The 25,715-nt window shown below is 30.5% G+C and overlaps 1 protein-coding gene across 1 annotated transcript in view; it reads right to left on the bottom strand.

The window, feature by feature from the left end:
• LOC145312181 (zwei Ig domain protein zig-8-like) overlaps nt 1-24,989 on the bottom strand; it is a 128,060-nt gene extending 103,071 nt beyond the window's left edge. The window contains exon 1 of the mRNA XM_080151369.1: nt 24,767-24,989. The gene's annotated coding sequence lies outside the window, so the exon portion shown is untranslated. The remainder of the gene's footprint in view (nt 1-24,766) is intronic.
• Between the last annotated feature and the right edge of the window lie 726 nt (nt 24,990-25,715).

The following is a 25,715-nucleotide window of genomic DNA, read 5'->3' on the forward strand; positions in this document are numbered from 1 at the left end:
AGTTCTAGACGTCCAAAACCACTTTCAAAGGTATTTTGGTTTTGGGTGACTATGTTGGTTTATATTATAATCAATGTTGAGGTAAATCAATTTATCGTTTATTATCTTATCCCTTAAAACCAATGAGTTTTTAAAGTAATCAAATCATATACATAACTTTATTTTTGAAAGTTATATCAAACGCCCAGCAGATTTTTTACATTTTATGCAAAAACCTTAGTTAAGCTAACCTTTACATATGATATTACATGTATGTTATTATATTATATATGGGTGGAGTGATAGAGAAAATTAATCTGTATTTGATGAGCCGAGAAACTATCCCACAAGGGTCCTCAACAAATTAGCTTTAATTAGTTTATATATCTATTCATAAAAGAAACATGATGTCTGTGTATAGGTCTTTGTGTTAGTATTACAAAGTCTTACTAAACCGATATGGTTCTTGATTTCTTCCTATAGGTCCAAGTTAGGTTTATTTATTTTTTTTTCATACTAAATCTTTGACTCTCCACTCCATTTCCCTCAAATGCCCAAGAGGCCTCTAGGGGCGTAGATGCTACTCCGTATGTACATATTGGGTTCGTTGAAATATTTCTTATGATTTCTAACATTTTTTAAAAAAAATATAATAGATTATTAATTCTAAAAAAAATATAGATCTATATAATTTAAAACTAAATGAGATTATAACAGGGATACTTTTTACTAGAAATAATTCAATTTTATACATATATGCAAAAGTAAGAGGTCTAAAATGATATGCATAGATGGAGAAATAGATAGACGAGGAAAAAATATGAATGCATGGGTAAAAAGTTTATGAGGAAAAAGGCAATATCAAGTATGATAAACCTATACAAAAGAAAGAGGGAAATTGATACTAATAAAACTTTCTTAGGATCAAAGCTGCTCAATAAATACCAGTGTTGAATGTATATTTGACATGTGTTAAAATTAGGCATATGTTTTTTTTACGAGTTATGGATGTGTTAAAGACAGTATAAATAATAAGTTAGATGTAAGTTTCAATATTATTGTCATTTATACAGCTAAAATTCAGTTTGAAATAGAATGCATCTATTCTTTTTGATTTTCACTGGCCAAAATACAACTACTTTACTTTTGCTGGTTGTGGGAATGGCAGTCACCCACTTTCAAAAACATCTATTTTGATCATTATTATTTTGCTTTTTATTGCTGCGATACATATTTACATAAATATCGTTGTTTTACAATATTCTCTACTAAAATTACTTGAATAATTATTATTACAAGCACAATCAAGCATGACAACATCCATAAAAGAAGCTATTGAGCTATTTATTTAAAGAGAAAACAAGGATGACAACATCCATAAAAGCGAAGCCCTGAAACGGTAGGACAAACGGACATTAAGACTTGTATAGTGTCGAAACTAAAAATCAGAATATAAATGTATAAGAGTTGAACCAAAATTGTAAGTAAATTTGTCAAAAAACTGCTGGATACAGGATAATGTTTATGGACATACTTACATTTTTAGGACTTGATTATAGAGTTGCTTCGCTTATAACATTATACTTTGTTGTCCCAGGAATTCTTATACCAAAAATCAGATAAATCGGATGATTAGATCACATAAAAATTTGTTGTTAAAATAGTAAAAAAATCGACATGTTTAAAATGAACGTACGGACATTCTGGTAATGATTATAGAGTTGCTACGCTTTTTAAATCGTACCTAACTACTAAAAGAATCACAATGCAAAGTTTGAAATCGATAGGACAATTCTAACATGCCTAAATTAAAGAAAAAAGCTATCCGTTACGGACGAACGTACGGACGGACGGGCCGACCCTAATTATAGAAAAGCTTCGCTTAAAAAAAAAAAAACAGAAATACTGATAAACCCATAGTAAGAAATAAAGTCAGCAAAATTTAAAACTCAAATCTAGAGGTTTATCTTTAGTACAAGCCGAGAAAAAAACATTTTATGAAGCTGTTCCAAATAGAAAGGAAAAGACAAAACACCAGCTGAATCTTTACAGTCAACTTTTAGCTATATACCTTAAACAAACGGATAGACGAACGTATGTTTTCTGCTAAAATGCATTCTTAAAAGAAAAGTTAAATCTGAAACTTCTATTAAACTTTTTCTGACATTTAAAGTTACTTATTCTTTTTTGGAAAGAAAAGATATTTTCAAATAAGCTTCAAAAATATTAAGTAATTCTTTATTTTGTTACTAGCGTTTGCACCCTTAGAATCTAAGGTCTCTGTATTTAAATGGGTAAGAAGGAAGGAGAAAATAGCCTAAAAACATCCAAAGCATTATATCTCAAAATAGTATAGCATAAACTCAACCCGGGAAATTATGAAGGCTACCCTAAACAAGGATGACAACATCAATAAAAGCGAAGCACTGAAATGGTTGGACAACCTGACATTAACACTTATATAGTGTCACAACTGAATAATCAGAATATAAATGTATAAGAGTCGAAGCAAAATTGAGAGTAAATTTGTTGAAAAACTGCTTGATACATTACTAATTACATTACTTGATACATTACATGACTTGATTACAGAGTTGCTTCGCTTATAACATTATACTTTGTTGTCCCAGGAATCAACATGTCAAAAATGATGTAATGATTATAGAGTTGCTACGCTTTCTAATTTGTACCGAACTACTAGAGGAATCACCATGCAAAGTTTGAAATCGATAGGACAATTCTAACATTCCTAAATTAACTAAAAAAGCTATCCGTGTGTGACGGACGTACTGACCGACCCTAATTATAGAAAAGCTTCGCTTTTAAAAATGAACTTAATTAGTTCAGTTATGATTGAAATCTTAGGCTTCAGACAAAAAAAAATACTACTTTATATTATACAATTATTAACCTATTTTCATAGTTTTACTTTCACATGCATTTTACCTTATGTATCAAAGTGATTGGTAGTACGTTAATTTTCTATGTCTAAAATATGACAAAGACTGACTTATAATCAACTAGCGGCTTCGCCCCTAGCCTCTAGGGGCTTTGCCCCAAGAGGTGATAAAAAAAATTAAGGCGAAATTCGTAAAAAATTAATATTTATTGTTTTTAGTGAGAGAATGTTGCTATTCTTGCATTCAAAATAAATGCTGGAATAAAAAATATTTTTGAACAAAGGACCAAGGATTCGAAATCTTCTGCAAAAAAAAAAAAAAAAAAAAAAAAAAAAATGGGGGGGGGATTTTTTTGTTTTTGGGGGGGTTGGGTGTGTCCCACCCCCCAAGAAAATAGCTTAAAACCACCGCAGGACCAATAGGTATATACCCTGAAGAGTAGAATCCGATCGGTTCAGTGGTTACCGAGAACATAAGCTTCAGACGGACAGACAGACGGACGGACGGACAGACATCAAGCTACTTTGTATTATAGATAAGCCAAACAATATTCTTTTACTTGTTCAAGTTACAGAAAAATAACGGCCTGATGTTTTAGTTTTAGACATGGTAGTCGAATCTGTCTTAAGCCAATTTTTCTTATTCCTTTCACATAAATACAAAGATAGGATAATAAATGAAGAATTTAAAGGACAAGAATCGAAGTTTTTTTTATAGTTCTTACAATATTGGTAAATTAAAATGTATACTGGCCTTCCATTGGTGATTTAGTCTGTATATTGTCTTATTATTGATCACTTTTATAATTTATTGTATGACGTCATTGTTTATAGGTACTAAAAAGAGTTTTAATCAAACAAATTTTTAAAAATGTTACCAAATAACAAAATTTTTTTGACTTAACAAGCACAAGTGTTTGAATCTTCAAACATACTTTTTTAGGTAGGGAGGGGACACTGGGCTGTTTAGTACACTAGCTCCCAAAGTCTTTTAATAACAATTTCTTATTCGTTGGCTCAACAACTTTGGGGACTTCCATAAATTCAGATTGGTTAGTTCATGACAAAACGTTTCAACCACAAAATGTAATTACATAAGTGATAATTTGGTGTCTTATCATTGGGGATGTACATCTATTTATAGGCCATTGTCTTACCCTTTGGATCTCTGATTTTTCCTGATTTTGAAAATTATAACCTAAAAAACCTTATTTGATATGTATTTTCAAAAGCGAAGCTTTTCTATAATTAGGGTCGGTCCGTTCGTACGTCCGTCAGTCCGTACGTCTGTGACGGATAGCTTTTTTTGTTAGTTTAGGCATGTTAGAATTGTTTTTATCGATTTCAAACTTTGCATGGTGATTCTTTTAGTAGTTAGGTGCGATTTAGAAAGCGTAGCAACTTTATAATCATTACCAGAATGTCCGTGCGTCCATTTTAAGCATATCGATTGTTTTACTTTTTATTTTTATTTTTTTGTATATTGATTCTGGGGACAACAAAATATAATGCTATAAGCAAAGCAACTCTTTAATCAAGTCCTAAAAATGTAAGTGTGTCCTTAAACATTATTCTGTAACAAACAGTTTTTCAACAATTTACTTACAATTTTGCTTCGACACTTATACATTTATTTTCTAATTATTCAATTCTGATACAAGTGTTAATGTCCGTTTGTCCTACCGTTCCAGTGCTTCGCTTTTATGGATGTTGTCTTCCTTGTTTAAAAGGTGAATATCCGTCCCTATTCGAGATTAGATATATGGGTGAGATAGGGGTTTGTCGCAGTAACCATTCATACAAATATATGCCCAGTTCCTTGGTTCTGTCATGACTTAACACCACAATTGAATATATATCTGTACTCTTTTGAAATCCTACAGTGATGGCATTGTATTAAAAAAATCTGGGAATAATCCTATGTCTGAATGTGTGTGTTTTGGCGAGTAGGAAAAGATAAATGTGTGTCGTGGTCGATAAAAATTATTTGAATGATTTTAAGAAAAAATGCAATTCATTAAGATAATGCAAAACATGTAATATAACGTAAAAATTATCGTAAAATTGTATTTTGAAATATTCTTAATCATAAGCCAAGAATCTTTGTTAACAAAGTCAAAAGATACAATTTTTTTTTTCATACAGCTACTCAAACTTTTTAATAACAAAGCAAATAATTAGGGTCGGTCTGTCCCTCCATCCGTATAGATTAGATCTTTTCGTTAATTTAGACATGTTAATTTTCCTATCGTTTTCAATATTTTCTTAATGTTTCATATAACAATAAGTGCGATTAAGAAAGCGTGGCAGCTCTATAAACGATACCAGAAAGTCCATACGTTCATTTAAATCACGTTTAAAAAAAATTGGCCAATTTTTTGTATGATATAATTATTCTATTCATCTGAATTTCTGTTTTTTTTTAAATAATGATTCTTAAGACAACAAGAAACATTTTATCTTAAATGAATATCATATGAAATAAAATATACTTTTACGTTTATGTAATACAAAAAGTACAGTAAAGTTTTCAAACAAAATAAATACAAAAGTAATTTTGAAAAAGCATAGTACAATTCCAAAACTTTAATATTAGTCTGCATTTCAGGTTTGCTGGTTTAGTTTTCAAACATAGTTGGGTATTCAAATGAAAAAAAAATATTACCAGAAAATAGCAATCACATTAATACTTACAAAACAAGAATGACAACATCCATAAAAGCGAAGCTCTGAAACGGTAGGACAAACGAACATTAAAACGTGTAGAGTGTCAGAACAGAATAATCAGAATAGTAACGCATAAGCCCAAACAAAATTGTAAGTAAATTTGTTGCAAAACTTTGAAAAATTCTAAGGACTTGGTTCTAGCAATGCTTCGCTTATAAAATTGTACCTTGTGGTAATAGGAATCAGTATTCCAAAAATCAGGTGAATATGATGATTATATCATACAAAAAAATTTCGTCAAAAAAGTAAAACATCTGCATGTTTTAAATGGACGTGCGGACTTTCTGGTAATGATTTAAGAGTTACTAAACTTCCGAAATCTTACCTAATTGTTGAATCATCATGCAAAGTTTGAAATAGTCAATTTTAACATATTTAAATTAATGAAAAGAGCTTACACAAGAAATGTTAATTCTTATCTTATCTATCATAAATGATTCACAACGTTTTAACGTATTTGGTCTAAAGCAGCGTGCGCTTTTTGCGTAACACTTTTCAATCCATCTAATTGTTTTACATAATATATGTCTATTTAAAATTGTTTGCAGAAAATTACGTAATGAGTAAAATAAATGAATAATTATAATATCCAAATAAAGCAAAAAAATTGTGGAATATTAATCCTTATTTAAAAAAGTAATAGTGTATCCTTTAATTGGGTTTGTATGTCTGTATAGCGAAGGATTGCGCTAACCGGATCTCTATGTTGTCATACCCTCAACCGCAGAAAAAGCATATAATGTGTAAAGAAAGGATAGATCATACAACAACAAGGATGACAACATCCATAAAAGCGAAGCACTGAAACGGTAAGACAAACGGACATTAACACTTGTATAGTGTCAGAACTGAATAATCATAATATAAAAGTATAAGAGTTGAAGCAAAATTGTAAATAAATTTGTTGAAAAACTTCTTGATACAGAATAATGTTTATGGACATACTTACATTTTTGGGACTTGATTATAGAGTTGCTTTGCTTATAATATTGTACTTTGTTGTCCCAGGAATCAGTATACCAAAAATCAGACCAATCGGATTATTAGATCACATAAAAATTTGTTGTTAAAAAAGTAAAAAAATCAACATGTTGAAAATGGACTTACGGACATTCTGGTAATGATTATAGAGTTGCTACGCTTTCTAAATCGTTCCTAACTACTACAGGAATCACCATGCAAAGTTTGAAATCAATAGGACAATTCTAACATGCCTAAATTAACGAAAAAAGCTATCCGTTACGGACGGACGGACGGACGGACGGACCGACCCTAATTATAGAAAAGCTTCGCTTTTAAAAATAGTATAACTTTCGTATTTATGGGAGGTAAAAAGAAAAATTAGTTTTAGAATACTCACAAAACCTGATTCGTAGGGGGAGAAAGTCACTCAAAAATCAGACAAGTGACGTCACAAAAATGAGTAAGATGAGAGGAGGAGGAGTGGGAAAACAAACCCCTAAAAAAGAGATAGATAATAACTCATTTTTATGAGGCCACATGCTGATTTTTTGAGCGACTTTTTCCCCTCACAAAATTAGAATGCTAAGGGGCCGGGGCAACCAAAAGTATAGTTTAGGGAAGGTAAAAGTAAGGATATTTTATCAAAAAAAATTTAACCCTTTACAGTCGGGCCCCTTGCCTCACCTTAATCGGTCGGGGGGGGGGGGCGTTCAACGCCCCCCCCTAATTATCTCAGTTCCTATTAGAGCTAGAGGGCTAAATTTTTTTGTGCAAGTCCCCTGTTTGATAATGAATTTCCGACCTTTTATAAGTCTAAGTCAATTTTCGCTTCCTTCACCCTTTTATTTAACAACCTTTGTTTTTAGGTCTTTTTTTATTTAAAAATTTCAAACGGCTGTAATTTTCTTATTTTTGAAGCTAGAAGAAAAATTTTTTTCCAGAAAATGTTTATTTTTATGTAAATTTTACATTAGAAATATTAAAATATAAATTTCAGCGGCCGCAGCTGTACTTGGCAGCTGCCAGCCGCCGCAGTCGGCGGTTGGCGGGAAAACGGCGGCGGATCTTCATGAAATTTTAATACGTTATGTAGACATGTAAGAAAAGCTTAAGTTTAAAATTTGAAGTCTCTAAGTCAAAAATTGCGGCCACAGGAGCCTTTTAAAGATTTCTGGAGACCTGGAGGATCAAGACCTGCAGGATCATACCTGGAACCTGAAAGTGACTTGAACACCTGTATTTCATATAAGGATGTACTACTAGAGGATTTTTTAGTATTTTGGTATGATGAAATGCTTTGTTTTAGTCAAAAAAATATTTTTGCTCTTTACCTGGATGACCCTGCCAGGTTTGCTGGCATCCTGTGCCCGCCAGGATGGAGATATTCAAAAAATTCCAACTCTCAGTTGTGTGTCATACCCATACTTAAAAAGTCAAGCAGTTTGGGCTCTTTATCTTTCACACACAGAAAATGAGATAGAAAAAACCGGATGGGGGGGGCGTTCAACGCCCCCCCCCCCGACCGTTAAGGGTTAACATACCAACCCAAATGTAGATAAAGCTATATACAGTGGGATACTTCCAAGTGAACTATTTTCTTGTACCGATGTCACTTTCGCCCTTTCTGGTGAGTTTCCTCTTTGCTATGCCAATAGCATTCTGAAGACACCTTAACATCCAAGATTGGTCTACTGAAGCTCCCCTGGTGACTCGGTAAAGGAAAAATTTGATTTTAGCGTTCGGTTACCTTGAAAGCATCCCACTGTAATTATGAAGTTGGGGGTAAAGTAGTTAAAATGAAATAAAAAAATTCCTTTTGTAGGATTATAAAGTTTGTCTGTGTCTCTTGTATTTATTTATATCCTTAGCTGTAAATCATCTTCACCCTGTCCTCCATAGAAATATTTTACCTGAAGGTTGGAAATCTATGTAGATGAATTTGTGAATATACCTGCCAAAAACATAACATATAACAGTACTAAAATTTTAGCCTGTAACCTTACCTAAAAACAAAATAAAATTGTAAAGAGAATTAAAAATTTGCCAGTTAAAGCTTACTATTTTATAAAGTAAGGTTTTTTTGTGTCTGAAGCTTCAGATTTCAATGACATATTAACCGATTGGGTTCTCTATTTTAAGTAAGCTTCACTTAGGTCCTGTGATGGTTTTAGGCTATCTTATTACCTGGTTTGAATTTTGTATGAATTTTAGCTATTTTTTATCCCCTCTCATTTAGTATTACTTCTATCAATCTTATTTCAATGATTATAATCACTAATTGTAAACTTTTATAATTTTATCAGACATATAAAGAATATTTTAACCGGCTGACTTTATTTTTTCTAAAATAAGAATTGTCTTTATTTTCTGAACTTTAGTTACAAACTCCTTGAATGTGTACTAAACAATTTCTTGACGGTCATGGTCAATAGATAAAAATTATGGCAGTTGAATACAAATTAATCAAAAGTATTATAAACACATACTCACATGCAAAGCAGTAATAGATTCCCTAAAGAAAGTTAATAGTTTCTTGTAATCAAACAAACCATGACAAAATGAGAATGGGGGAAGGGGGACAACAAAACTTCTTTATAACAATTATAATACTATTGGGGGGGGGGGGAGGTAGTCGACCCCACTATTTATTTTTATTTTTAAAAAGAAAACAAAATTTGCGGAGGGAGTTTTTTTCATTTTTTTTTTGGGGGGGGGAGGAAAGGTAGGGTTGTCCCACCCCCCAATAAAATAGTTTTAAACCTTCCCGGGACCTATGATAAGTTACCCTGTAAAGGAGAACCCAATCGGTTCAGCGGTTAGCGAGATCCTTCTGTACAAATAAACAGACAGACATCGTTCTACTTGGTTTTATAGATTAAATGAAAGTTTAGTTTTTGTATTTTATGAAACACAAGATTCCTTAAGTTTTCACGGTAGAATAAAAAAAATTAACCTGATAGTTGAAATGGAAATAAAATGAATTTGTATTCTAATGATAGTCATATTACAAAAGTATTGCTTGGCAACCTGAAACTGAAGGGTCAGGTAGCAAATGACAAAAAGCAACGTTGTCCTATCTATTTCAAGAGGTATTATTTATAATCATTTAGAAATTTTTTTAATATAAATGTTACTTTGACTGTAACAAAACGTTTAATAGCAGTTGTTAACAAATATTTTATCTCTCTTAAGATATATTTTCTTTATAATTTAGACCATATTTAGCTTAGATATAAGTAATTATTTTGGTAGATTTTTTAATATGAAAATAACAAAAATGGTGGTTAGATAATTTAAACTTGCAATTAGCCTATCCCTGAATCCCTTCTAGATTGTGAATCCAAAGTTAGAATAAAATGCCAACTGTAAAGTCAAGTTGACAGCCACACCAAACTTTATGGTGTCCTATCCCTTCCACAAAATGCTTCAGAGCAAAAATTAAACAAGAAAGAGGTTTATTAGAATAGTTATTTATCGAATCGTATTATTCTGTGAATAGAAAAATGTATGATTACAAGATTAAAACTAGTTTAGTAGCCTCTAGAGCTGAAAACAAACTGGTTTTAATCTTATGATTGTACATTTTTATATTCATAGAAAACTGGGTATAATACGATGCTAAACATAGTTTTTCCGTATAGATGAGAACCGGTTCTAATCCACCGGATTCGAATGATTACGAGAAAAGAAATTATGATGTTACAATAAAACTACGGTTCTTATGGCTAAAAATGGATAGATTTATTTCATAATCTATATTTGTAGAAAAATACCTTCTGTGAAAGTGATTGAACACCAAACTTTGATTCAAGATAATAGGAAACGGACCGAGAACTCCTGGGCTTCAGTTGAAATATTTTTAAAAGCAATGTTTTATCTATAATTAAGGTTTGTTCGTCTGTAATGGTTTAAGCATGTTTGAATTGTCCTATCAACTTCAAACTTTGCATGATTATTCCAACCTGTGAAGTTAGGTCAGATTTCGAAAAGCATAGGAAATCTATGATCGTTGCCAGAAATTGAAAAAATTCTAGTATTTAACTTTTTAGACAAAATTATTTTTTGTATAATATCTTTATCCTGTTAATCTGATTTTTGGAATGTTAATTCCTAGAATAACAAGGTACACTATTCTATGGGAAGCATCTCCATAATCAAGTCTTAAAAGTGTAAGTATGTCCTTAAACAGTATAATATAGGTAATTAAGTTTTTCATTACATATATTTACAATTTTGTTGAGACTCAAAAATCAATATTCTGGTTAGTATATTTTGACACTCTACTAATGTTTATGTTCATTTGTCATACCGTGTGAATTTAGAGCTTCGCAATTACTGATGTTTTCAACCTTGCTATTTTTTTATGTAATTTTAATTTTATAAAATTAAATTTTCTTATCATATATATAGGTACCATAGTATTAGAGTAAAACACTAGAGGGGGAAGGGGTTAAACAACTGTATTTCCCCTTTCTAAGAACCCTGTGCCGACTTTCAATTGGGTCTTTGAAAATCAATGAATAGCATCGGAAATATCAACACAGCTATGTCGCTACAAAGAGTAGAAAGCAATTTGCTAGTAGAAGAAAAAGGTCCGTAACAGGGGGATTCAGGTAGTTGTCTGGTTATACATCTATACTATAAATTGATTACCCTATTAGAAAAAGCCTTAAACACAAGTACTTGTAGTTTTTGTTAATTACTGCAATTAAAGGTTTAATTCAGTCTTAATTAACCCCTGACATATTTTTATTGTGTTGTTGTTGTAGCCATGATTCTCTGAAGTTAGGACTCAGATGCACACAGAGACTGGAAGTGAGAATCCTTTGGCCAATCTTAGATTGGTAAGCTATGCGCACAGCTGATTGTATTCTATGTTACATTACAAGCTGACCTGCAATTCTCGTGGAAGCTACTCAATTATTACATCACCCTGGCCTAGAGTGTTGGCAGGTGTTCCATATTAAGCAACCCTAATTAATTGCACTCTCATACGAGGAGCATGCATTAGGGAAAGCATGGTTAGAGCTGCTTGATTTGTAAAATCCTAACTTCCTACAAATCTCCCCCCTCACAACCCTAGGGCATCTTAGGGAAGGTTGCGTGATCATAATCTGACTAAATGCGACAGCATTTGTCAACAAAGTGCAGTCTATGTGGGGACTTGAACTCAGTTTCTACCAACCACAGCGTAGTGCGCTAACCACTACACTATGGGACACCCTTTCTATTGTGTCAATACATCGATTAATCCTATATATTGTTATTCTTGCCATATTTAGAGTACAAATATAATCATTCCAACCCATTCAAATCTCATTTAAATTACATATACAATTTAGCAATTTAAAAGCAGAGTTTGCGGGGGGAAATTTAGCACAGACTTTTATGTATATTTCACAATAAATTTGAATTCTATTTCTAAATTAAGGCATATGAGCCTCTTTTCACATATTCCCCTCCATCCCCCCCCCCCCAACCCCGAAATGAAATTTGTGTAAGTTCTAAATTATATGAATATGTAAAGAAATGGATTACATAAATACATTAAATTAACAGTTAGGCATTTTAACAACTTGTTATTGTGTATTTTTGGTTAAATGTGATAAAAAAATACTTTTAAAAATTAAGTTTTATTCGTATCTGTTATTTAGACATGATTATTGTCCTATCCATTTAAAACTGGCCCAGATGATTCCTTTAACAGTTAGGTAAAATTCTGAATGATTACAAGAAATTGCATAGTACAATATTTTAGACATTTTAGCTAGAATCAAGCATAAATATCATATAATCTGGTGTAGTAATTTAACTAGTAATCACCATTGACTTCACATAGGTCCTTTAATGGTTTTAGGCAACATTTTTATTAGATGCAAGGATTGTTAAGATTTTTGCCCATTTTCTACCGATCACTTTCACTTTGAATATGGAGATTCTTAATGTTAGGTTGGAGGGGGGGGGGGGGGCTGATTTGTATGAAGCTTAAGATCTCAGAAAAGACTGTTCCAAATTTGTTTTTGTTTTCAGATAAGCTTTTGAAAATCTTAGGCTGGTATTAGTCTATTTTCTTAACCTTTACCATACCCCCTCCCCCCTTAAAGGCAAGGGGCGAAGCAACTAGTTATATATAACGTAAAGTAAATCCAAATTGAATAAAATTCTGTTTAATATTCTCAACTGAATACCATACATATTGTATCCTACCCTAAAGCTAAATAATACATATGTGTACTACATACGTGTTGAAAGAATAGTTTTAAATTAAAATATTCAAAATTAATTCCCCCATAAAGAAATTATAACAAGTACAATATTGTCTGTCAGTAGCGAAGCAATATAAGTAATTACAATTTTAGGATATAACTTTTATAAAGGATTATAACTTTTACCAGCTTATACCAACAACGCTATTAATTTTCTAAAAACATGAAACCTATACGTGTTTTTCAGCTATTGGGGCAATACAAATGTAGTAAAATTAACGATCTTTTACTCTGCACCCAATTTTTTTTTAAATTTATTTCGCTATTTGGTTATACCTTATACCTTTTACATGTTAAGGAACAGAACAAAAAAAATCTTTGAAATAATTATACAATGAAATTTAAGATACACATATATATTATGTAATATGAATTTTATTACCTTTTACTAGGGCTTACTTACTCCAATCATAGTTGAAGAGTAGCTGCAATATTAGAAAGGGAATTATGGGGACAACTTTTTCAACTATGTTCAAATTTCAAAAGATGTATTAAATTATTTAATGTGCCATAATCTAATATTTCTTTGAAATGAAACGTTACTCCAAATTTATTTTCGGTAAGGGTACTTAAAAGTCAAAATAAATCTTTTAAAAATCAAGAACATAAAATGCAATGCTTTAAAATTTTGTATCTTCTTAAATTGATCAAAATTAAAAACAAAATTCTTAAACTAAACTTTTACAATGTGCAAATGAAGAAAAAAAAGGAATATTCTTAAATTAAATATTAAAAATGAATTGTTAATACGATTTCTTTTATAAAAGCTTATAAATATGTATTAACAGAAAATTAATCTATTTATTAAATAAAAGTACATATAATAAATTTGCCTTACACACAGTTATAAGAATTTTTCATTATTTAATAATTCTATGCATTCGTCCTAAACAGACTTAGGCTATGCTTTTAAAGGCTTTAAAAACAATAAGGCGATTCTAACACCACCCAATTTTGAATCATACTTAATCATAAAATGACTTATTTTTTAGGTTTTATTTCTCTTGGAAGGTTGGTAGTACCCTCCCCAAAATAATTATAAATCTCCCAAAGACCCCTAAAAAGTTACATTGTAAGGGAGACTATATTCGTCAGTGGTTAAAAGATGATTCGGACAACATCCTATAATATTCATATATGTATGCAAGTATTTTTTTCTATAACTTTATCATTTTCAGTCTGTGAGGATTGCATGATAACATACGGTTAGTACAATATTCATAAAGAGTGAAACTTTAATACAATCATGGCTTTGAAATTTAATGTTTACTGCAAGTTAATAATAGTTATTTCTTTCATCGTATTATAAACGGCTTTCCGCTGATATAGAATAATTATAAGATTAAAACAAGTTTTTTTAGCCCCGAGGTGCCGAAGATTAGGTTATAAGTACTTTGTACGCCAAATAAAGCGTTCTTCAAATACTGTTTTTTTATGGAAGTTGTTATCCTTGTTTTCCAATGTTTATATTTTCAATTAATACTGATAAATAATTGATTTAGAATCCAGAATGAATTTGTTAGTTATGCATATAAATACATATTCATGCTTGATTATTAAATGCTTTTAAATAATTAATGTCGGTCTGTCTGTCCGTCCTCACCTCTGTAACGAATAGTTCTTTTCGCTTATTTAGAAATGTCATATCGATTTCAAACTTGGCATGATGATTCCATTTAAGATTAGGTACAATCAAGAAAGCAAAGCAAATTTATAATTAAATATGGAAAATAATTAGAAGTTAATTTTGATAAGACTCCTATAGCTATTGTTGAAAATTTAATATGCTGTTATTCTGATATCTATAACACAAAGTAGCTTGATGTCTGTCCGTCCGTCTGTCTGTCCGTCCGTCCGTCTGTCCGTCCGTCTGTCCGTCCGTCTGTCCGTCCGTCTGTCTGTCCGTCTGTCTATCCTTCTGAAGATTAAGGTCTCGGTAACCACTCAACCGATCGGATTCTACTCTTCAGGGATTATATCTACTGGTCCTGTGGTGGTTTTAAGCTATTTTCTTGGGGGGTGAGACACTCCCAATCCCCCCCCCCCAAAAAAAAAAAAAAAAAAAATCCCCTTAAATGTTTTTTAGGTAGCAGTACCTATTTTTTTAGGTAGTTAATTTAAAATGTAGTAGTTGCAGCACCAGAGTTTTTTTTAAATTACATCTTGGTGCAAAGACCCTAGAGGCTAGTATAAAGTAATAAGTTTTTTTTTGTCTGTAGTTTAATATTTCAAAATTATTGAGCCGATTGATTTCCTCATTCTCAAGAATCTTTACATAGGTTGTGTGTTGGTTTTAAGCTATTTTTTAGATTTAAGTCTTGGGATGTCTTTTTGCTTTCTCTATTTTTTTAATATTGAGTCAATAGACGCAGTTTCTACATAGTTTTAGTTATAATGGAAATGTTCGTTTGTCCATCTGATTGTTTAAAATTGCTACAGTGGATTTGGATATTGTCATTCTTATTTGTTTAAATGTTACTAGTTTTCTAAGAATTTAAGTAGTAGAACAGGACAAAAAATATGTATTATGTACCATTTTCGACATAAACAGTAAATTTTCTGACGATTGACAGCGAATTTCTACTGCAAGCGTAGATATGATAATCGGACGAACGAGTGAAGAGTAACAAGCTAACGTTGATGACAAAAAATATATCATATTATTAATTAAGATGGTAAATCAAAAATATTTGGTGCATATTTTATGCTGATTTGAAAAGCTAAGCTTTTCTATAATTAGGGTCGGTACGTACGTCTATACGTCCGTAACGGTTAGCTCTTTTTGATAATTTAAATTACGACTTAAAAAACGCAGCAACTTTACAAACGTTACCAAAAAGTCCGTACGTCCATTTAAAACATGTTATTTTTTACTTTTTTGACAACAAATTTTTGTAGGTTAAAATTATCCGATTAATTTAAATTTTTTTAATACTGATTCCTATTACAACAAGGTACATCAACATATGCGATTTTTCAACAAATTTATTTACAATTTTGTTTCAATTACTGCATGAAAATTCTTCTTATTCAGTTATAACACTCTACAAGTGTTAAAGTTCGATTTTATGGATGTTGTCTTCCTTGTTAAATTATTCTTTTAAGAAATGAGTTAAACTTTTGTTTAAATATTACTTGTTATAAGTTCTTGGAATCAAATTTGAAACATAAATAGTGATTGAAGTAAACATTATTATTAAAGATGACTTCATGTTTAGCTTCACCTCCTCCTCCCTACCAGAGGTGGTTTGTTGTTATGCTTTATTCAAATTCTATTTGAAAAGTCATTTAGTTTATGCACCATTTTCATAGCTGTGCATGCCAAAAAGTATAAAATTTAAATTTTTAAAGTGTATTTTTCTTACGGCGTTTTATTATAACTGATTGTGTAAAGTAGAAATATTTCGTTAATCTAAACTTTTAAAAGAGGATCGATATCAGTAATTTAATAAATTGTTAATTCTTGGTAATGGGAGAAAATCACTTAAAAAACAGACACTTGATGTCATAAAAATAAGAGGAGAATTGGGAAAGAAAAACCCTCAAAAATAGATGGATAATCCCTCATTTTTCTGACGTCACGTGGCTGATTTTTGAGTGACTACAATTTTTGTTTTCTCTTTAACTTCTGCTATTAATTAATACACGAAGGGGGGGGGGGGGATAAGTCGACACTCCATTTTCAATGTTATTTTTTTTAATGTGGGATTTTTTCGGCGTTATCATCTTTTTGACATCAGTTATTAAACTATTTTAAAATTTACGAATACAATTTTTTACTTTTGCTGTATTGAGTTAGCACTATTTTTCATATTGTTTGCATAGCACAAATAACTGTTGTTAACCATCAATTTATTGCCAATTTTTTAAAAGTTGCGTAGCACCTCTTTAATATTCCCTTTCCTATACTCTCACTGATTATAATATTTCATTTCAAATTACTTGTAAAAGTTGAATACATAAATGATTTACTTCCTTTTTAAATGTGTTTAAAAACTATATACTGTATGTAAAATATATAAGATATTTATTGCATCGCATCTCTGAGGGGCCAATGCCTGGTCTAACAAAACTGGTATTAAATATATGATTTTTATTTTATTATTCGTGTAAAATTGTCTGTATTTCGATGCTATGCATGATTTTATATGGATGAGAATCGGTTCTAATCCACCGCATCGTATTATAAACAGCTTTCCGCGGATAGTTCCGAGGTGCTGAAAACACAGGCTAAAAAACTGGTTTTAATCTTATGATTGTACATTTTTATATTCGTAGAAAGCTGGATATATTACGATGCTAGACATAGTTTTTTTTCGTATGGATGAGAACCGGTTCCTATCCACCGGATTCGAATAAAACCGAGAAAATTGTTTCCAATGTATTGTTAAAAATTTAGATTTACGCCAATAATATGACATACAATCCTGTTTCACTGGATAGGAATGTAGCAAACACGTCGTTTAGTTTTGCTTGTTGGCGCATTTATTTCTATTTCTACATTTTCTAGTGTATATATTCAAAAACATTCTATTATATTTATTAAAATTGTACAGTGTAAAACAGTTAGGGAGTTGAATCCATTTTTATAGAAGCAGAAATATAATCTATGATTATGGTTTGGACCCTCTAAAACTGTAATCTACCCTTCCACTTTCCCCTCTCTTGGTGAAGATATCTTCAACGCCGCTACGATTTTTGAAATGTAAGATTCTACTTTCCCTTCTCTTGGTGAAGATATCTTCAACGCCGATACGATTTTTGAAATGTAAGATTCCACTTTCCCCTCTCTTGGTGAAGATATCTTCAACGCCTATACGATTTTTGAAATTTAAGATTCCACTTTTGCCTCTCTTGGTGAAGATATCTTCAACAAGAGAGACAAAAGTGGAATCTTATATTTCAAAAATCGTATCGGCGTTGAAGATATCTTCACCAAGAGAGGGGAAAGTGGAAGGGTAGATTACAGTTTTAGAGGGTCCAAACCATAATCAAAGATTATATTTCTGCTTCTATAAAAATGGATTCAACTCCCTAACTGTAAAAGCTAATCTATAATTCACTAGATCTGCACGACCATATGTATGTCTGTATGTCTGTATGTATATATGTATTAGTTACAGATAAATTTTTTGTAAAGATTCAACAATTACTATATTTTAACATACTAGCGGCTACGCACCAAGAAGCCTCTAGGGGCACCTTAATAGAAGGGGAAAAGTTCATCCAGCCCAATTTTTATTTAGATAATAAGATACGCTTTCTCAAAATAGATAAAAACCTTCTATAGACCTATAAGAAGCTTCACTTTAAAGGAGAGCCATATCGGTTTATTCGTTAGCGAGATCCTCTGCTACAGATAAAAAAATCCTACTTCTTTATTAAATAGGATTCCAGTCTGTAATATTAAAGGGGATGGTGGGCATAGAATTCCATCAAATGAGCAGCTTCTCTTTAACTCACTTTGTACGTAAACTAGTCTATTAGAACAATTATGCAAGGGGTTAATTGTTAGTTAATAGTTAGTATTTATAAGAATTATACTATTTTTATTCCATAAAAATGTATAACTTTTTGTACATTAAAGTTATAAATAATGCAAAAATAACATATACTAATATGTATATAATTATATTCAAGTTATATTTGGTAACATTTATTTTATTTCTAATTTTAAACTTTACATTAATCATAAAAATATAAGTTATGATCGTTTTAATAGGCCAACAAAAAAAGCCAAAATAGGTAAAAATTTCGAGGTTAAATGTAGTCATAAATTATATTTAAAAACTAAGATTTAAAAATACCATGTAACTATACCTTTCACAAACTTAAGGGGAGGGGGTCTATATCTAACCTAACCTCCAGGAATAGGGTATTAAAATAATAAAATGGATAAGAGCTATCATTAATAAATCACTGTAAACGACGTTTACGCTGCATAGCTTATTGAAGTAGTGCAGAAAAAGCCTTAAATATCAACATTTTTTCATAAAATTGGACGATATACTTAACCGATCAGTAATTTTAAGCAATCAAATATAGTCCCCAAAAAGTTATATTTATTGTTTAAGTAATTTCAATAGAAGCATCTATAAAGTTTCTAATATATTATTTACATGCATTGTATATTGGTAAAATGTTATACTACAATTTATATAAAAAATAAAGTTAATAAAAGATAATAAATGTTTTGTAAATGAAAAATCTTGGATCATTAATAATGAGGAAGGTGTAAGTTGCAAAAAAAAATATGCAACTTTTTTGCAAAACCACAGTGGACCTTATCTTAACAATTTTTTTCGCAACACTGGTTTCATTTTAGTAATTTTTGCTTGTTGTTCTCAGAAAAGCAATTTGTAATTAAACAGTACATAGCAATAGGAGGTCTATCTCTATGTATTAGATCTTGAAAATGGTTGGGAAGGAAGAATAGTATTCGTTCAATTTAGGGCCGGTTTTAGACTATTCACGGGTCTAAAGTCTGCCCAAAAAAAATCCTTACTCCACCCCTTTCGAACCCCCTACAAATTTGAAAACAATAAATGTATGATATATAAATATAATATATACCACTCGTAGATGGGCTCCTAGCGTCTAGGAGCTATGTATTCGAAGGAGTAAGGAAAATAGGAGAATAGTCTAGAAACAAACCTAAATATTACAATTAAATAGCCTTAAACCACCCAGGAACCTAAAAAATTTTCCATAAAATTAAAAACTCAATCTTAGGATACAGATCAAAAAGCCTTTATTGAATATTATAAGTACTCTCTATACCATTTTGATTAAATAATATTGTGTTTAAAATTCATATTTTAATACGCACATTGCTTTTATTAGTTGAAAATAATATAGAATGACGCTTGAAACAATATGCCATGTTAAATTAAAGTTTAATGGATTTTAAGCAGTATGTCTTCAAAATCAATGTTAATACAATTTAATCGATGTAATCTTTGTAAATAATTTCTAGTAAACTGTTTGTGTAAAATAATCAAGAGTTATGTATTATGGATATTGTTATTTATATTACAAGTGGCTGCGCCCCTAACATCTAGATGCTCTATTCTAAAGGATAAATAAGGGCTGAAAAATAGCTTAACACCATACCCAGACTTTATCTATAAAATAAAATAGCCTAAAACCACCTTAGGACCTATAGGAAGCTTCAAGGAGAACCATATCGTGTCAGTAATTAGCAAGATCCTTCGCTACAGACAAAAAAAAACTTGCTACTTTATATAATACTAGCGGCTTCGCCCCTAGCCTCTAGGGACTTTGCCAATAAGATATTTATTATGGAATTGCACCGACGTTTTCAGCAAAGCCTTGGGAGGGTGGTGGTAACCATTCCCAAAATAGTCTTAAACCTTCCTAGGATCTTTAAGAAGCTACATTGTTAAGAAGAACAATTTCGGTTCAGCGGTTACAGAGATCCTTCGATACAGACAGACACACATACACACACAGATCCCTTTACTTTTATATGAGGATGATTAAAGGGTTGTATGTTAATTGTAAGATAATTAATGTGTATAAAAATATAAAATAATCAGGTTTGGCATATATTTCATGGTGTAAATATTTCTCAAGTATTTTGTTTCCATCAATTCACAAATTCTCAATGTTTACTTTTCAGATTAGTTGTTTTCAGGAAAAGAGGTGGTGTACTAAAATTATATATGGTCAAAACAGGTCAGTGAATATTTTTAAGAAAACAAAACAGCAATTTCCTCCCTCTAACAATAAGAGTATACGTATAATCCAGACAACGCCATGGCCAAAGTGTTGGGAACCATTTTGTCTGCTAGCAAATTTCTTTCTGCTTTTTCATAGCGACTTGGCTGTGTTTTTATTTCCAATGCTATTGGCTGATATTTAAAGACCCCACCAAGTGGGTAGTGTTACATATTTGATATTTCTTGTGTATTAAAAAAAAAAAAAACTATGTAAACAATATACCTTTGTAAATATTCTGATCATATCATTGTGCTTTAATATGTTGACTGAAATAAATATTTTGATTTGATTTTTACATATAGCTCGTGCACCCTCTATTCTTTTACATTAATCCTCTAACTGCAAGTTTACTACATAAGCAATTTTTTAATCAAAAAATGTTTAAGGATAGGTTAGGTTAAGTAAGGGTTAGAGATGCACAGGAACTTTTAAAATGAAGGTTTTTTTCACGAAGAGTAATCCAAAAGATGTTTTGTTGATATGCTTATGATAAAATTTTGCCCTTTTTAAAAATTACTTATGACTTTCTCCCTGTCTATTTTCTCTCCTCTTACATCAAATCTTATGTCCTAGAAATTTTATAAAATGTATATTTACTAACTTTATACAATACTTTATTATAAACTGGTTGTTCGCCCCTAGCCACTAGAAGGGCGAATAAATTTAAGCAAATAGCCTAAAACTAACCCCAGACATATATAATAAGCTTCCCTAAAAAAGTACAATTAATTTGGCCGATCAGTTACTGAGACATTTAGCTTTAGACAAAAAAAACTTACTTATTTTTTCTTCATATATAGGTAAATAAGAAATAAAAGTAAAGTAGGTTTAATTCATTTGCATATTCTATAGATATATATAACTACATTACAGATTTTTAACTGATGAATGATTAAATAATAATAATTTCATTTGTTACATAAGACTGCGGTAAAGTCAAGCTAGCTTTTTCATTTTAAATATCATTATTTTAAATAAATTGTATTTTAAATTAATGCAAAATAAGTTTGTTGTTGGGTAATTAACTGGTTTTATTTCAAGCCTTTGGCAATACATAAATGATAGTTTTGATGTAAATTTTAGAAAGATTTAATAAAAGAACGCAAATAAAACCATCAATAAAGTTATTTTTGGGCTATCAAATGGTGTTATGTGACAATCTAAAATAAGTTGATAAAAAATACTAAACTCATTGTCAAATGTCATATTAAAGTCAAGCTGCTAATTGATGAAGATATTAATTAGTTTCTTGATGGTTTTGCTTAATAAGATTAATTTATAACTAGAAATGTAATTACTTATTAGAAAAACTTTTATCAATATACATTATAAATTTGCATTGAATTAATGAAATTGTCATACTATCAACTTTATATTACTTTGAATTGAAGAGAGTGAGTGCTCTGTCATCTGAGATGAAAGGAATGGCTAATTATATATCTTACACAGTTCTGTCAATTTCAACTGATTAACTTTATTATAGGCATAGATATGCTTTCTAATAAAATATTCAAAACAAGGATGACAACATCCATAAAAACGAAGCTCTGAAACGTTAGGACAAACGAACATTCACATTTGTATAGTGTCAGAACTGAATAATCAGAATATAAATGTATAAAAGTCGAACTAATCAAAATTGTAAGTAAATCTGATGAAAAACTGCTTAAATACAGGATATTGTTTAAGGACATACTTACATTTTTAGGACTTGATTATAAATGATGATTCGCTTATAACAATGTACTTTGTTGTCCTAGGAATCAATATTCCAAAAATCAGACCAATCGTATAATTTTATCACATAAAAGTTTGATGTTATAAAAATTTAAAATCAACATGTTTAAAATGGACGTACTGACTTTTTGGTAACGATTATAGAGTTTCTTTGTTTCGCTTTTAAATGATATTTAAGAATAAGGAAGGATTTAATCTACAATTAATCTTCTTTGCAATAATAATGATTTTTAAACATGGTAACGTGCTAATATCATAATGCCTTTTGTTTGGAAACTACAGCATGACCCTCGAAAAAGTATTTTTAAGCATCTGCAGCCCTTATTTCTCAATGAATTATAAAAAAAATGCATATGTCCTTGTTCTCCATAGTATTCCACATAAGTAGATATAAAAATATTTTTTTTACCTCCATTAACACCGGAGATTTTTAGAGCTAAAGTTTTGAAAAAGTGACTGAGGAAAAAGTAACTATTAACATGAAACGACTTTTTTAGCAAAATTAAGGTAGAAATCCTTTTATTTTTGTTACTAGCAGAAACTTTATACAAAAATTAAATAAAAAATTTAGTTTTTGAGTAAAAAGCATTTTTTTACACATATTTTTTGAGTCTTTTTAGTTTAATAATATTTTGAAAAACTTACTTATTAGGCAAAATTTTTTAAGATTAAAAAACCAAATAAATCTTTATGAATATAGCAGGAAAATTGTTTTTGTTTCACAATCCTAACTTTAATAACAAAAAAGTTATGAAGAAAATAAAATTAAAACATAATGATTTTTTTGTCTAAAAAGCTTAATTAACCCCCTATTAAATTATTGAGATGTCAGAAAAGTAGGCGGAGCAACTGTCATAATTAATCCTTTTCTCAAATAAGGGTTAATAAATAATAATAATAAATAATCTAAAATTTGCAAATTATCAATTCATTCAGTAGTATTTTTTGCCATTAAAAATTTATATTTTTTGGTGGAATAAAAAAGAAATAATTAGTTAACTTGTTTTTCTTTGTGTCTCATTATTCAGTTGCCAGAAAAACATAATATAACCATCCAAAAAATAAGAGAAACAAAAAAAATTCTTTTTCTCAGTCACTTTTTCAAAACTTTAGCTCTAAAAATCTCCGATGTTAATGGAGGTAAAAAAAATATTTTTATATCTACTTATGTGGAATACTATGGAGAACAAGGACATATGCATTTTTTTTAATTCATTGAGAAATAAGGGCTGCAGATGCTTAAAAATACTTTTTCGAGGGTCATGCTGTATAACATTGTTAAGGATATGTATTTTAAGATGATAGAAAAAAACCACCATTTTCCATTTTTTTTCAAAAAATTCTTTGTCTTTATATATTTTTTTAGAACATTCTCTTTCCTGAAACTTTACTTGAATGAAATTAATTTAATCTGCTGAACTTAGTTCCTTGAAATAGTAAGTAATGTACACAAATATCATCATTTTTAACAAAGGTATATATATAAGTAAGTATTTGACCTTCCAGCTGAAGATTAGACTAAAACAATAAAGTGGGAGGGGGGTTAAATAACTGTATGTCCCCGCCCTGAGGAACATGTGCAGACTTTTAATTGGGTGTTTGAAAATCAGCAATAGCGTAGGAAATAATTACACAGCAAAGACACTACAAAAGAACTGAAAGTAAATTTTAAGCAGACGAAAAAGGTCCCTAACATGGGGATCCAATTAGTTGTCTGGTTATACATCTACATTTAAAGATTTATACGTAGAAGGATAGAACAATTAAAGATGAATTATTTCTTACTTCCCTATAAACAAAAATATATGTGAAATTCTGCCTTTGCTAGTTACTGGAAAAATAACAATAGTTTTGAATATGTTGAAAAGTTTCATCCTTTCAATATATGCCGTTTGAATTTATTTAGATATTAATGAAGCTATTAACACATCACTATATCATTTTACCATGTACTGATTAAAATAGCGTTAAAATTTAGATGTATACTAAAACCTAAGTTTTGATGCTTTAATATGGAAAAATTGAAGATGTTATTATCGTGCAAAATTGTTCTTATATCAGCATTTAATTCTTAATAAAAAGTAGTAAGGTGTTTTTGTCTGTAGCTTAAAATTTCAATAGCTACAGTTTTGATTTAGTTATCTATTTAAGAGAAGCTTCACATTGGTCCAGGGTTTTCATTCCAAAATTAAATGTTGGAATGGTTTTAGGCTACTTTTTTTTTCTTTCCTACCCCTTCTAATACATAACATCTAATAGGTCATATGGATTCTAACTAACATTTAAAAAAATAATTATGTTTAATGTTTATTATGAATTTTTTTAATTATTTTTCTTAATAATTCTTATTTTCAAAAATCAGTGCATAAATGATTAATAACAAACGCAAATCCTAGACAAACTTTAGTCATAAATATTCGAATTTATAAATGTTTAATTTAAAACTTTTTACCTTAGATAAAAAACTTTACAAGATGTAAAGGACAAATCTTCGATTTTGTCTTAAAATAATAACTATTTAAAAATCACGTTATAACACAACCTTTAGGGGTTAAATATAAATTGTATAGCCGCAACGAATGCGTCAGTACACAATAGTAACTCGACGCACAATCACGCAAAGAGCGCAGCTAACACAAATATGCTCTGCCTGAACTTGGTGCTTGGCTTTGACTAAACCTCCGTCAATGTTGGTTCTCTGGGAAGCGGGTTGGGGGGGGGGGGGGGAATTACCTCTTTTGTTCCGTTAACGGAGGTTGGGCGTAAATGGGGAAATGAGGTATACAAACAGGCAACAAATACACGGAAAGGGGCGGGTAAAATTCCCCCTATTTCCTCCCAATTTCTTTGTTGGTTTCTTTTGGTAGATTGGTAGCTGAATTCCCGTTTCGTCCACAATCAACGAGGGTAAAACTGAACTCACCTTACAACTCTCTTTGTAGCAATTTCTCCATGAAATTTTTATATATACCCCTCCCTAAATTATTGTTCCCTTTTCATCCCCAGCTACTCTATACATACACCTTGTTCCCTTGTTTGCAGCTCAAATTTTAAAAAGCGAAGCTTTTCTATAAGTAGGGTCGGTCCGTACGTCCGTTTGTCTAGAATGGTTAGATATTTTCGTTTATTTATATTTAAATTATCTGATTGATCTGACTTTTGGAATACTGATTCCTAGGATAACAAAGTATAATGCTATAAGCGAAGCATCTCTATAATCAAGTCCTAAAAATGTACGTATGTCCTTAAACAAAATTCTGTATTTACACAGTTTTCAACTAATTTACTTTCAATTTTTTTTTACTTTTATACATTTATATTCTGATTATTCCGTTCTGACACTCTACAAGTGTTGATGTTCGTTTGTCCTACTGTTTCAAAGCTTCACTTTTACGGATGTT

The sequence above is a fragment of the Acartia tonsa genome, chromosome 2 (genome assembly GCF_053477335.1).
Source record: "Acartia tonsa isolate MP-2025a chromosome 2, ASM5347733v1, whole genome shotgun sequence".
Lineage (NCBI taxonomy): Eukaryota > Metazoa > Arthropoda > Copepoda > Calanoida > Acartiidae > Acartia > Acartia tonsa.